Source organism: Macaca mulatta, chromosome 1 (assembly GCF_049350105.2).
Source record: "Macaca mulatta isolate MMU2019108-1 chromosome 1, T2T-MMU8v2.0, whole genome shotgun sequence".
Classification (NCBI taxonomy): Eukaryota; Metazoa; Chordata; class Mammalia; order Primates; family Cercopithecidae; genus Macaca; species Macaca mulatta.
Genome location: NC_133406.1, coordinates 118,122,168 through 118,135,967, shown reverse-complemented (window position 1 = coordinate 118,135,967; position 13,800 = coordinate 118,122,168). Strand labels below are relative to the sequence as shown.

The 13,800-nt window shown below is 47.8% G+C and overlaps 1 non-coding gene across 1 annotated transcript; it reads right to left on the bottom strand.

Annotated features, from left to right (window-relative positions):
- Window positions 1–8,855: 8,855 nt before the first annotated feature.
- On the bottom strand, window positions 8,856–8,927 carry TRNAH-GUG (transfer RNA histidin (anticodon GUG)). The gene has a single exon. It is a non-coding gene; the product is annotated as a tRNA-His (tRNA).
- Window positions 8,928–13,800: the final 4,873 nt, after the last annotated feature.

The following is a 13,800-nucleotide window of genomic DNA, read 5'->3' as shown; positions in this document are numbered from 1 at the left end:
AAAAGGGGGAGCCTGCGCAATTGCTTGGTCGAATGTAGACAAACATTGCGGGATTTGACTGTGGTACCATCGTTTAGACGTCCTAGTGATTTTTACACCTGCCTTCTGCTTAGGGAACCGGCCAGTTTTCCATTTGTGTCTACTCCACCTGCTGTCTTTGTTGGGTAAGCGAACATGGCCCCCCTCTGCCGCTTAATCGGCAAACGGGCGGTCCTGGAGGACCTCACCCGCCTCTCACCCCCCTCCCAACCTCGCGGACATCGCCTCCGGTCGCCTGTTCCAAGGCCTAAGAAGCACGTTAGCTGCGAACGGAGGTGAGGAGGCTCAGCTGACCGATTGTGTCAGCTGACAATGTGTGGCACGCACAAACGCCACAGCTTGGCTTGGCCTCTCTGTTATTTGCAGCTCAGCCCAATCAGCGCCTCCAGGACGGCGGAGGCGGCAAAGACGGTGGGCTTCTTGGGTGCAGCTCCACGAGGGCTGGCATCCCTGCACGGCAGTGTACACCTGAGCGAGACGCTCAGTCGCTCTCTAAAGCCCCTTCTGCGGATGACGGACACGGAGATAAATAAGAGCGGTGTGTCATGAGAGGCCGTCCACCAGGACTTACCCTCCTTCGCAAGGGTTTGCACCTCGCAGCGGAGACTGTCCTGCCTCTGGCCCTTGGAGCAAGCCGGCTGACAGCGGAGTAAAGAAAGATTCCTGCGGGTAGGCGGTCAGTGCAAAACAATTCCCTGACCGGTAATCGCACCCCATGCGGTGGTGAAAGAGCTGAATGCTAGCCACTAGACCAGCAGGGGCGCACGGGAGGGTCTTTCTCAACCTTCTTGCCATATAAGTGACTGTTTGCCTGTGTGCTGGGAGGACTTGGGCCTTGTGGGCGTCGTTGGTCGCTCCTGGAGTCGTCTCACAAGGCCTTTTCCTCCCTCCTTTCTCCGAAAGAGGAGCCCGCAGGCGACGCACCCAGCACTCCGCGAGGCGAGTCCTGGAGCGGGTTGCAGTGTCCCGGCTGTACCTGAACACTGACCTACAGATATGCCTTTGTGAAGCTGCAGCGCGTGGAGAAACAGTCACGGGTCGCCGGGGTCAGAGCCGCGCACCGGGTAGCCAGGAGCAGGTAGGAGCGAGGAGGCTCCCGGGTTGAGACCGAGGCACCCGAACATCATAAAGGACTCAGAGCTTGGCATGCCTGACACCATAAAGGACTCACACGGATGCGGAAACCGAGATGGGATGGAAAACTCTTTCCAGGGAGGCTCCGGGGCCCTCAACTGGTCTCCTACCTTCCCCTGCAACCAGCGACACCTGCCATTTTCCCATCTTAGGCGATGGCAACGCCACCCTTCCTTATGCTCCGGGCAGAACCCCGAGAGTTCCCTCTGATGCTGGAGTTTTTTCCTCATATCCAAGATCCAATTGGTCGCCAATTCGTGATTTCCCGTCGGCCAAGTGCGTGGGCATTGATCTACACGGGAGTTTCTCCACCTCCGTGGAATGGCTACTTCGGGGTTGGGGAGGGGCCCTCCGGTGAATTGTAAGGTGTTTAGCAGCATCCCTCGCCTCCGCTGACTAGATAGATACCAGGGGTTAACATTTTCCCTACGGGCTTCCCCCATCGTGGCCTAGTGTCCCAGCAGGGATGGGGGAAGCATGTGAGGGTGAAGTTGCTGCCTGTTGAGAACCATAGTCCTGTCCTCTGAGCTTGTGCTGAGGACTCTCCAGATTAAGGCTCAGGGGTCGATCCAGCTCGAGAACCCCTCGCTCCCCCGCACAGTTGGACCTTAAAATTGGAGGGTTTTAACATCTCGACATCATGAGATTCTACCGTTAGGTCTTTTCTTCCCTTCTTTCCGCCAGTTCAGCTTCTTCTGAGTGTGTCAACCAGGGCCAGCCAGGCAGAAGGCTGGTTTCGCTCAAAGAGGATCCTCTCGCCCCTCCTGGAGCTTCAGGCCTATTTGGGTTGGGCCTGCAGAGACGCCTTAGGGGCCACTTCGTTCAGCATCGGGCGGGGTGGGCGGGAGGGGGCAGGTGCGCGATGCGGGGAAGAAGAGGGTTTGACTGCTGTTCCCGACCCCGGGCGCCAAACCTCCACCCTGGTGCCAAATCTCCAACCTGGTGGGGCGCACCCCTCCAGGCTCCTACTGGTCCCACTCGCTGGTAGTTAGGTCTCCGGTCAGCCTGAGCTCCCGAGACACCCAGGCCCAGAAAGACATGTCGAGATACCCAGGCCCAGAAGGTGACGTCGGGGAAAACGGCTACTCACTTAGGTCCTGTCCGCAAGGGATCCCTTTCTGATGGGAAAGAAAGGCGGCGAGTCCTGTCCTGTTGAGTAAGCGGAAGAGAGATCAAAGGGAAGAGAAGAAAAATCCTGTGAGGTTTCAGGATCTAAAGTTACCATGCAGTCGACCAAACCTCCTCTGGAGGTCCTCCCCTGGCTGGTGAATGTGACTCATGTCCCCCGTCTTCAGTTTGTCAACGTGGAAAAAGCCTACGACAACGGCCAGTACCAGCTACTAGGAATCCCCAGTCTTTCTAGTTGGTGGTACTGGAGCTTCCCTACCCAGGATTTCCATGGATTTCAAGGATACAACTGAACAGCCTTTGTTGTTCCAACTGCTCTTATTTGAAGAAAGGGCCGATCTGTTGAGAAGCACATAGGAAAACCACTTCTGTAAGAGTATAGCAACTGTTGTTGAGACTGTCACATTCCCCCTCCTCCTCCTCCTCCCTCTTCCTAGAAATGTGCAATGAAAATTAATCCCCAGGATGGGCCTGTTGTACTTTCAATGCACAGTTGTCGGAACCTAAGAGAACTCTAGGAGGTTCTGGGATGAATATTTGAAGTATAACACAGTCATTTTTATTTACAGTTGCATTCCAAAAACACATTGGACAAACACATCCAGTTCATCTGTGCCAGACTTACAAAGATGGCAAAAGAGGGACTACATACAAACAAGTGAAAGATGTAACCAAATGGCTTTTAAATATTTGCTGTTTCCACTGAAGGTCTTCTCTGGATACACCTACCAGTGTCTTCTCTTTCCCTAAAGTCAGACATTCAAGTGCCAGACCCTGAAACCAGTTTTCTGGTTCCAGCTTATTCTTCCCCGTTCTGTATCTCTGCCCCTCCATTCTCTTCTTTCATATGCAGTAAAAGGTCAGCTCTCTGTCAGTTTCTCATTTGCAACATCCCACTTGAAGAACGCAATGACCAGCATCAAAAATTAGACACCCTCCATGGGACTCCATCTCTGTCTTAGTTGGAGCTTCTATAACAATGTACCATAAACTGGGTGGCTTATCCACAACAGACATTCCACACAGTTCTGGAGTTTGGAAATCTAAGATCAAGGTGCCAGCATGGTAGGATTAGGATGAGGAACCTCTTCCTGGTCGTAGATACCATCTTCCCACTGTATCTGCAGGTGGCTGAAAGAGGCTGAGAGAGCTCTCTAGTGTCCCTTTTATAGGGGCACTAATCCCACTCGGGAGGACTCCACCCTCTGGATCTAATTACCTCCCAAAGGCCCCTCCTCCTAATTTTAACACTTTCCAGGGGTGGGTGTGGGAAGGTTATCGTTTCAACCAAGGCATTTTTGGGGGACACAAATATTAGGTCTCCTGTGATCGTTCTAGAAAAAGAAGAAATTATAAATGATCCAAAGCTTTGTACATTTCACAGTCAGAAATAAAGAAAACTTTTCCTAAGATTTTGAAAGGTCTGAAATGTGAGCTTCCTCCCAACCAAACCCACCACTAAAATCTGGACTCTGTGCTGAGTGTTGTGGACTTTTTGCGTGTTCATCCTCCCTGCAGACAACTGAAAATTTATTCTCTCCAGAGGGTAGAAGAGAAGATCTATTGGGAGAACCCACCCCCAATATTTCAATGTAGGTTCTTTCTATTTTCCGTAAGTGTCAGCCTGCTGAGAAATAAAGAGAGACAGTACAAAGAGAGGAATTTTACAGGTGGACTCCCGGGGTGACATCACATATCGGTAGGACTGTGATGCCCACCTGAGTCTCAGACCAGCAAGTTTTTATTAATGGTTTCAAAAGGGGAGGTGGTGTTAAGAACAGAGACTAGGTACAAAGATCACATGCTTCCAAGAGCAAAAAGCAGAACCACTGATAAGGGTCTAACAAAGATCACATGCTTCTGAGGGAACAGGGCAAAGGGCAAAAGCAAAACCACTGATAAGGGTCCAACAAAGATCACAGGGCAAAGGGCAAAAGCAGAACCACTGATAAGGGTCTATGTTCAGCGGCACGTGTATTGTCTTGGAAAACATCTTAAACAACAGAAAACAGGGTTCGAGAGCAGAGAACTGGTCTGACCACAAATATACCAGGACTGAGTTTTCCCAACCCTACTAGCCTGAGGGTTCTGCAGGAGAGCAGGGCTTATCTCATTTCTTATCTCAACTGTGCAAGACAGACCTTCCCACAGTGGCCATTCATAGCCCTCCCCCCCGGGGCACATTATTTTCCCAGGGTATCAATATTAATATTCCTTGCTAGGAAAAGAATTTAGCGATATGTTTCCTACTTGCACGTACATTTATAGACCCTCTGCAAGAAAAAAATACGGCTCTTTTTGCCCGACCCCACAGGCAGCCAGACCTTATGTTCCCTTGTTTCATAAAAATCGCTATTATTCTATTCTTTTTCAAGGTGCACTGATTTCATGTTGTTCAAACACACATGTTTTACAATCAATTTGTACAGTTAACACAATTATCACAGTGGTCCTGAGGTGACGTACATCCTCAGCTTACAAAGATAACAGGATTAAGAGACTAAAGTAAAGACAGGCATAAGAAATCATAAAAGTATTATTTGAGAACTGATAAATATTAAGATGAAATCTTCACAATTTATGTTCCTCTGCCATGGCTCCAGCTGGTCTCTCCATTTGGGGTCCCTGATTTTCCATAACAAGGATCCTTGGCCCCAAGGGGGCAATCAGCATAGATGAGCGAGGGCTTGTGTCCCACACTGAAATGAGAGGGATGAGGTGACAGCATATGTTGATCTGTGTGATGGTTACATAAGTTGTGACCTAATTCAAAGCTTATTGTGCTGTATTAAAAAGAAAACCAGAGGACTTGCACAACCTGACTTTCAGACTCACTCTAAGTTGTTATAAACAAGGCAATGTGCAAGCAGCATTGGGAGACCCAAATACATAAACAGACTGACTTGGGAGACCTCAAACTGACCCACAGCTATAAGATCCATAGGGTTTTTTTGTTTGTTTATTAATTTCTTTTTGCTTTCTGAGACAGGGTCTCACTCTGTCATCCAGGCTGGAGTGCAGTGGCCTGATCTCGGCTCACTGCAACCTCTGCTTCCCAGGCTGAAGTGATCTTCCTGCCTCAGTCTCCTGGGTAGCTCATACTACAGGTGCATTTTAGTAGACACGAGGTTTCGCCATGTTGCTCAGACTGGTCTCCAACTCCTGGGCTCAAGTGATCGACCAGCCTCAGTCTCTTACTGTGCTGGGATTATAGGCATGAGCCACCATGACCGGCCATAGGTTTTCAATAAAAGCAGTTCAAGGGGCAAAGGAAATAGTTTCAATTAATTGACTTTCATAAAAGAGAAGGAGGAGATGAACAAGGTTATTTCTCCCTCACACTATACCTGAAAGTAACTTGAGGGACATTATAGACCAAAACTTAAAAGCTGAAGATATAAAGCATTTTGAGGATACTTTGTGACTTGTTGGTAGACACAGATTTATTAAACAAGGCACAGAAAAAAACATGTATAAAGGAAAGACTTGATAAATTAGACTTCATCAATATTAGCCATATCTTCTCACCAAAAGACACCACAAAGAAAGTGAAGAAATGAGTCAGCCTCAGACTGGGAGAAAACAGTCACAAAACCTATCTGACCCCCAAACCCTGTAACTATGATGTATAGTGAGATCTTCTTACCTGGTAATTAAAACAGCAACAACAACAACAACAACAACAACAAAACCCAATCAACCCAAGTATGCTAGATGGGTAAAAGACTTGAACTGATACACAGGAATAAAATGTACACACATGGTCAACAAAGCACATACAGTATGTTTAGCTATCAGGAAAATGGAAATTAAAACCACATTGAGACAGCACTGTAACTCTCCGTAGCATGGCTAAATTTATAAGGAGAGGAAACACCTAATCTTGGAGAAGATGAAGAACAACAACAACTCTCACATGTCATTGATAGAAATGTAAAATGACACAACTACTTTGGGACAAGTTTTGACAGTTTTTATGAACTTGCACATATCCCACTCTTTGGTACCAGCAATTCTGCACCTAGGTTTTCCCCAAGAGACATGAAAACAGATGCCCTCAATATCTCTTGTGGGAAGAAAGTTCAAAGCAGGCTTATTCAGAATAGCCAATATCGATTTATTCAGAATAGCCAATACCCAAAAGCTCATTATCGGGTTGGGGGTGGGGTAGGAATGGCAAACAAACTGTGCTGTTTCTTTGCAATGGAATACTACTCAGCAATGAAAGAGGAATGAACTTCTGCTACACTCAGCAATGGGTAGAGCCAGAGACATTATGCAGAGAGAAAGAAGCATGTAGAACAGAGTAGATGCACCGTGATTCCATCTGCGTGAAGTTCTAGAAGCAATGGTAAAGTGAAAACAATCTGGAGAGTGATTGTTCACAAATAAGGCAGAGGACAATGACAATGATTTTTATAATTCTAGTGATTATGTTATTGATTGAGTAGTCACTAAATCCAGGCATGTCTGACAACAGCAGTGTAAGGCAGAGTTTGCGAAGTGGCCCAACCTTCCATAGAAAAATGTTGAGGCACATAAAATTTAAGACACTTAACCAAGGTCAGGCAAGAGCTGACACAGATTTCCAACACAGAACCTGGATTCTTGGACATAGGTTAGACTGGACCTGTCCACTTCTCTCTTTCAGGTGTCTCTGGGATTCTCAGCTACACCAGAGGAGAGAGAGAAGGAGATGGAGGGAGAGAGGAGTAGGGAAGAAATGGAGGGAGGCACAGGGCCTGTAGCTGTCGAAGAGCAGAGAAGGAATGCTTGCCAGTGTATTTACAGTACAGAGAAGTTTCCTGGGGATCAGGACATTAGCAGATGCTAAGCTTGCTGTGGTCAGGAGATGAATTTGATATGCCATAGATTTAGAAATTAAAACAAAACCCTTAAGTTATTGGAAGAGAATGTAGCAGAATACATTTCTGCCTTAAGAGACAACAGGAAAAAATAAAACAAAGTAGAATTTCACCAAAGTTATCAACTTCTGCTCATCAAGAATCACCATGAGAAAGTGAGAAGGTGAGCCAGAGACTGGGAGAAGATAATTGCACTGTGTTTACCTGAAAAAAAAAATGACTCAAATCTTGAATATAGAGAGTACTTTTTAGAAATCAGTAATAAAAAGTCAAGCCAATTGAAATAGGGAAGTTGCTTTGATAGCCTCTCTTCGCAAAGAAGGATTGCTAAATGGTGAAAGGCATTAGTAAATATGCTCAACAGCATTACTCATTAAAGGAAACACAAATTGAAGCCACGATGTGATACCATTTTACATCCACCAGAATGGGTGTATTTAAAAGACAGAACACACCACGTACTGTCAAGGATGTTCAGCCAGTGGAACTCTCCTTGCTGGTGAGAAACCATTCTAGAAGAAACCATCTGGCTGTTTCTAATAAAGTTAACATTGCACCTACCCTATGACCCAACAATTCCAGTACTTGGTATTCCTCAAGGGAAATGAATGCACGTGTCCACAAAAAGACCCACGCAAGAAGAATCTTCATTTTTCTTGTCCAGCAAGTGGAATCTGTTCCTTATCAGCAGGAGTAGAAGTCTGAACATTTCTGGCCACAGCCTCTTGGTATCAGAGTCGTCAAGGAAATACAAGCAGTCAAGTGCTGGATGGAAGAACAACACATTATTCACACAGAGAGGAGACAGAGCGGGGTATGGGCTCTGCTTTAGTCCTGTGCGTTGGTCCCCCATGGCCAGCAGGTCCCTCCGTTTGGCCTGCACACACAGCCTCTTGAGAAGCAGAAGAAAGGGTCCCGCCCCCTCCCCTCAGTAGGGGGCAGATACAGCAGCTGGTCAGGTGCCAGTTGATGCACATGTTTAAGTGGAACAAAGGGGTACACACTAAGTCAGATCTGGGGAAAGATACTCCCACACAAGGGGGTGAGTCCAGCACAGGCTGTGAGGACTCCTTGTCTCCTGGGAAGGAAGTGCTCCAGGCCCAAGCCCCATTTCTACCCAGCAGAGTGGAGGTTGAAAGACCCCTGCAAGAGATTGCCCTTCTCCACAGTTTCCTGCTGGCATACAAACTTGGTGATGGGCTTGGAGACAAGCCATTTGAGGCCACAACAAAGAGTCTGGAGTTTAAAGTCATTAAAAGCTTGTCATCGTTTTGTGTGTAACTGCCCCAGTGACTGGAAAACAGGTTCTGATCACACCATTGCCTTCGTGTAAGCCACGACCAACACGGCTGACTGGGTTATTTGCTCTTTGAGGCTCAGAGACAGGAGGGTGCATGTCCAGGGTTTCCCTTGGACTCCTCCCCAGGTTGGTGAGCTGTGACGTCTCTTCTCCTTCCCCTGACCTGGCCCTAGTGACTGGAAAAACGGTTCTGAGCATACCATTGCCTCCGTGTAAGCCACCAACAGGACTGACTGTGTTATTTGCTGCATGAGGCTCAGAAACAGGACAGAGCACGCCCAGGGCTTCCCATGGATTCCTCGCCAGATTGGTGAGCTGTGAGGCCTTTTTCCTTCCCCTGAGGCGTCTGGTTGCGGGGAGCAAAAAGCGATAGCCTGAACGAACGACGTTGCCGTGACTCGGATTCGAACCGAGGTTGCTGCGGCCACAACGCAGAGTACTAACCACTATACGATCACGGCCAGCCACAGGCCAACTGGCAATGTCTGAGCTTGCTCTAGTAATTTTGACGTCAATAGATTTTGATTATTAAGCGGATTTGTTTCCAGACAGCCACGGGGGGTTCCCGCTTTTCTTTCTTTTATGCCTGCTCTGCTTTTCCCTCCCTTCCTCCCAATCCTCATATGTGATGAGAACAACTCTCATCTCATCTCCAGCCCGGGCCTCCCTGCACCAGCCTCTCTCGGGAGGTCTCTCTGTACTCGTCGGCACCTCCTCTGCTTCTCTCCCGCCTCTCCGTATTTCTGCTTTTCACCCTTCCTCTCTCCCGCCCCACCGACCGAAGCCGAGGTGAGCGAGAGGAGCGCAAGCAGCGCAAAAACTCGGGCGAAGGCGGTGCAAGAACGGGAAGAGCCATCACTAGAGCCCACGGTGCGTTCTGCTTGCTTCCCTTGGGACCCATGCTGCTTAGGCCCAGGGAGTCGCGGACCCGGACGTTTCCTGGGATGCTGGGTCTGGCGCCTGCGAGAGGCAGGACGCGGCGATGGCCATTCCCCTGCGCTTCCGGCTTCGGAATCACTCAATGCGTGGGTTTCAACCGTAGCCAGCAAGATGCGCCTCTCCTGTTTTCCGAGGCTTTGGAGCCTGCACAATTGTTCTACAAAAGGTGGTGGCTCCGCCTAACGTTGGATAGGCGCTTGCTCTGCATGGTAATACCAGAGAAAGAGTTGGCTGTCCGTGTGTCGCAGTCCGGTGGTGTGCTTGCTTCCAAGTCTAGAGGTGGGTGGTTCAAGCCCGTTCTATGGAGCATTTCTTGCATTTTAAAAATGTTTAAACCGCTGGTAACTTTCTTGTATCCAGCACATGCTCTCATGGAAAGGCAGAGCGACAGAGCAAGACCAACTTTACCCTCTTCTCCTCCGTGTCTCGCGTACCACATGAGGACAGAAATCAAGGTCCGCTAGGATTCTGGAAACTCTCTCTCTCTCTCTCTCGCTCTCGCTCTCGCTCTCTCGCTCGCTCTCTCTCTCTCTCTGTTTTGAGACGGAGTCTCGCTCTGTTGCAAGGCTGGAGTGCAGTGGCACGATCTCGGCTCACTGCAACCTTCGACTTTCTGATTCAAGCAATTCTCCTGCCTCAGGCTCCCAAGTAACTGGGATTATAGGCACGCACCACCACGCCCAGTGAAGTTTTGTATTTTTAGTAGAGAGGGTTTCACCATGTTGGCCAGGGTGGTCTCCATCTCCTGACCTCGTGATCCGCCCGCCTCGGCCTCCCAAACTGCTGGGATTACCCATGGCGCCTGGCGCGCTCTTCTCTCTCTCTCTCTTTAACTGTCATTCATTTAGCCCTTTCCATACGCTTTTGAGGTTAAATGGTTCCGTGATTTTACAATTAACATATAATGCTCTAGACATTTTTGTATGGGCATTTTCAGCCACTGGTGTATTTCTACAGCATAGAAGTTCAATTACTATAGGAAGAGCAATTATCATAGTATTCACATGGTATTTATATCATTCCATTCTCTCTCCTCTGTTGGCTTATTAGCTATAACTCTTTCTTTTGTTATTTTAGTAATTGCCTTAGGGCTTAGAGCAAACCTTTTTAACTGATCACAGTCAACCTTCAAGTGATATTAAACCTCGCTGTCTGGCCTTGACGCTACTGCTGACATGCACTTTGCTTTTAGGTATGTTATAAACCCAACAACACGGTGTTATTGCTTTTGTTTAAATAGTCAAATTTTTACAAAAGAAATTTACAAAATAAAAGAATACCTAGGACAGTTACCCATTTCTGGTGTTCTTCATTTACTCGTGTAGATCTGGATTTTCATCTGGTATTGGATTCCTTCTGCCTGGAGGACTCCTTTGACGTTTCTTGTAGTGTGGGCGGGCTGGTAGTGAATTTGTTCGGCTTTTGTACATCTCTAAATGTCCTTATTTCACTTCCAGTTTTGGGAATTTATTTTTTCTGGCATAGTATTCTAGGCTAACTTCCCCTGCCCCCAGTACCTTAAAGATGTTGGTTCTCTGCTCGCGTGCATTGCTGCTCCTGGTAGAGGCCGGCAAGAGCAGAAAGGAAACTGACGCAATCCTCATCTTTGTTCCTGTGTATGTACAATGTCTTTTTCTTCTGGCCGGATTTGAGCAATGTTATTTTGATGGATCCAGGAGTGGTTTTCTTCATGTTTCTTGTGCTTCGGTTTCCTCAACTTTTTGGGTCACTGGATTTATAATTTTTGTTATGATTGGGAACTTTTCAGCTATTGTTTCTTCAGAAATTGGCCAGGCACAGTGGCTCACACCTTCAGGAGGCCGAATCAGGAAGTGTTGAGTAAGGAATGAAATTCAAGACCAGCCTGGGCAACATACTGAGACCCCATTCCTAATAAAAATAACAGAGAGAAAATAAATGTTTCCTCTCCTCCCTGCTCCTTCTCAGGGACTCCCATTACTCATAAATTAGACCTCTTAAGTCTGCCCTACAGTTCACTGATAATCTTTTCACTAAAAAAAAGTATTTTGTCTGTGAGTTTCATTTTGCATATTTTCAATTATTCGTGGTTCCATGTTCCCTGATCATTTCTTCCACAACGTCTAATCTGCTGTTAATCCCATCAACGAATTTATCATCTCTGATACTGTGGTTTTGGTGTGATATTGGCTCACTGCAACCTCTGCCTCCCATGTTCAAGTAGTCCTCCTGCTTCAGCCTCCCAAGTAGCTGGGACTACAGCTATGTGCCACGACGCCCGGCTAATTTTTTGTATTTTGTATTTTGAGTAGAGATGGGGGTATCACCGTGTTAGCCAGGATCGTCTTCATCTCCTGACTTTGTGATCCACTGGACTCAAACTCCCAAAGTGATGGGATTACAGTTGTGAGCCACCACACCGGCTCCTTCCTTCCTTCCTTCCTTCCTTCCTTCCATGAGACAGGGTCTCACCCTGTAGCCCAAGCTGGACTTCAGTGATGTAATCTTGGCTCACTGCAACCTCTGCCACCCAGGCTCCAATGATCCTCCCACTGCAACCTCCTGAGTAGCTGGGACTACAGGCACACACCACCATGCCTGGCTAATTATTTGATTTTTCTTGGTAGAGATGAGGTTTCATCATGTTGCCCAGTCTGGTCTGAAACTCCTGCATTAAAGGGATCAGCCCACCTCGGCCTCCCAAAATGCTGGGATTACAGGCACCTGTTTGTTTGCAGAGAGGAGCAGTGGGCAGATTTCAGGTAGGAGAGTAATTTGAGCATCTGTTACTCCAACGTTGCCAGGAGCCGAAGGCATCTCTTTACGTGTTCTTAGTTTGACTTCAACAGGAGGTGTGCCAATTTATCTTCCAATATATTTTTCCAACTCAGTGAGAGAGCCTTTTCCTTGGTGCTCTTGCCAGCACAGCAAAGTTTCCATACATCAGTCTGATGTACCAGTGAGGGGGTGGTGTCCACCTGACTTACCTAAGCAGGAGACGCAGCAGAAAGACATGGTGGACACTGACTGCCCAGAGATAATCTCTGGCACATGTTCCACAGCTAAACCTCCAAGATGTTTAGAAAGTCTTCCAATAATTGTAATTGTTTTCTCTGGTGATCTACCTAACTGAGTCCAGAGAAAACTGGCTGGAGGGACTCTAAACTGCTTCCTGTCAAGAGGCTAATCAAACAGGAGAGGAAAGAATGGCTCCTTCTAGACATTTGTTCCTCTTCTCTTTTCTTTATGAATTGCATTCTGCTTTTGTTAAATGCAAACGATCTACAGACTGTTCTCCCTCCTAGACAAGGGTGCATTAGCACATTAATAACTACCTCTGTGTTATTCCTTCCTTGGTGATGTTTGTTTTGTTTTTCTATAAAACTCAGATCTCACTGGAGACAAATCTCTGGAGCCATAGGATCCTGCACCTGACCATGCTTCTTATGCAGACCTGGATCCTTGGAGTTATTGGCTCCCTTTGCCTTGGTTCTTTTGTTGACTCTCTTCAGCAAAACTGAACTCTGACTTTTACACCCTAAATCTGGCTCTTGGACATACAGGTCCTTTTGCTTCCTGACTCCTCCTCGACCCAGCCCTGCCTTTCCAACCTCTCCATCTGTGTCTGTGTGCCTGTGTCTGTCTGTCTGTCTCTCATACTCCAGGCTGCCCCTAGTATTACCCACTTTCTTCTCCTTCTCTTCAATGCTCAGGGTTTACCTTCCTCTCTGCCTACAGAGTCCCACAGGCTGGGGGGGTGTCCCCTTACAGAGAGGGGAGCTCATTCCAGAAGGTGCCTCTAGACTTGGAATAAACCTTACAAAGAACACCCAGGTTTGAAAAGCTTTTTCTCTCTTCCCATTACCCGAATTATTCAAAGGACTAAAAGTGGGAAGTCCAGTAGAATTCTTGATGTCTCTCAGAAACCTGCATTGGAACGCCTTCATTCACCGAGCATTGGGTGCTCACGAGGTGTGAAGCCTTGCTCTAGGTGAGTAGCTGCATGGTGAGCAAGTCCTGCCCCACCGAGCCCACATCGGAGGCATCAAGAAGGGACCGGGCAGTGGGAACACAACCGGCTCGTGTCCTCCCCACAAGCATTTCTCCTTTTGGGCACAGGGAATGCAAGCGGTGAGCACGACAAATAAAGCATAGGGAAGGATGAGGAAGTGGCTGACTTCAGACCAGGAGGCTATGGTGGTCACCTGTGGTGGGGCGGCTTCCCATAGGGGAAGTGCAGGAGGCAGTGTGGACCGGGGAGAATGTGGTGGATCTGGCATTCCTGCATCTTGCCCCTACTCACACGGCCTGGTGTCAGCTCGGAAACATGACAACCACACAACTTCTGGCCTCCATGTCACCACACCCTCAGGCATCTAGAACCTGTGCAATGGCACAAAGAAGTGAGGGTGCACA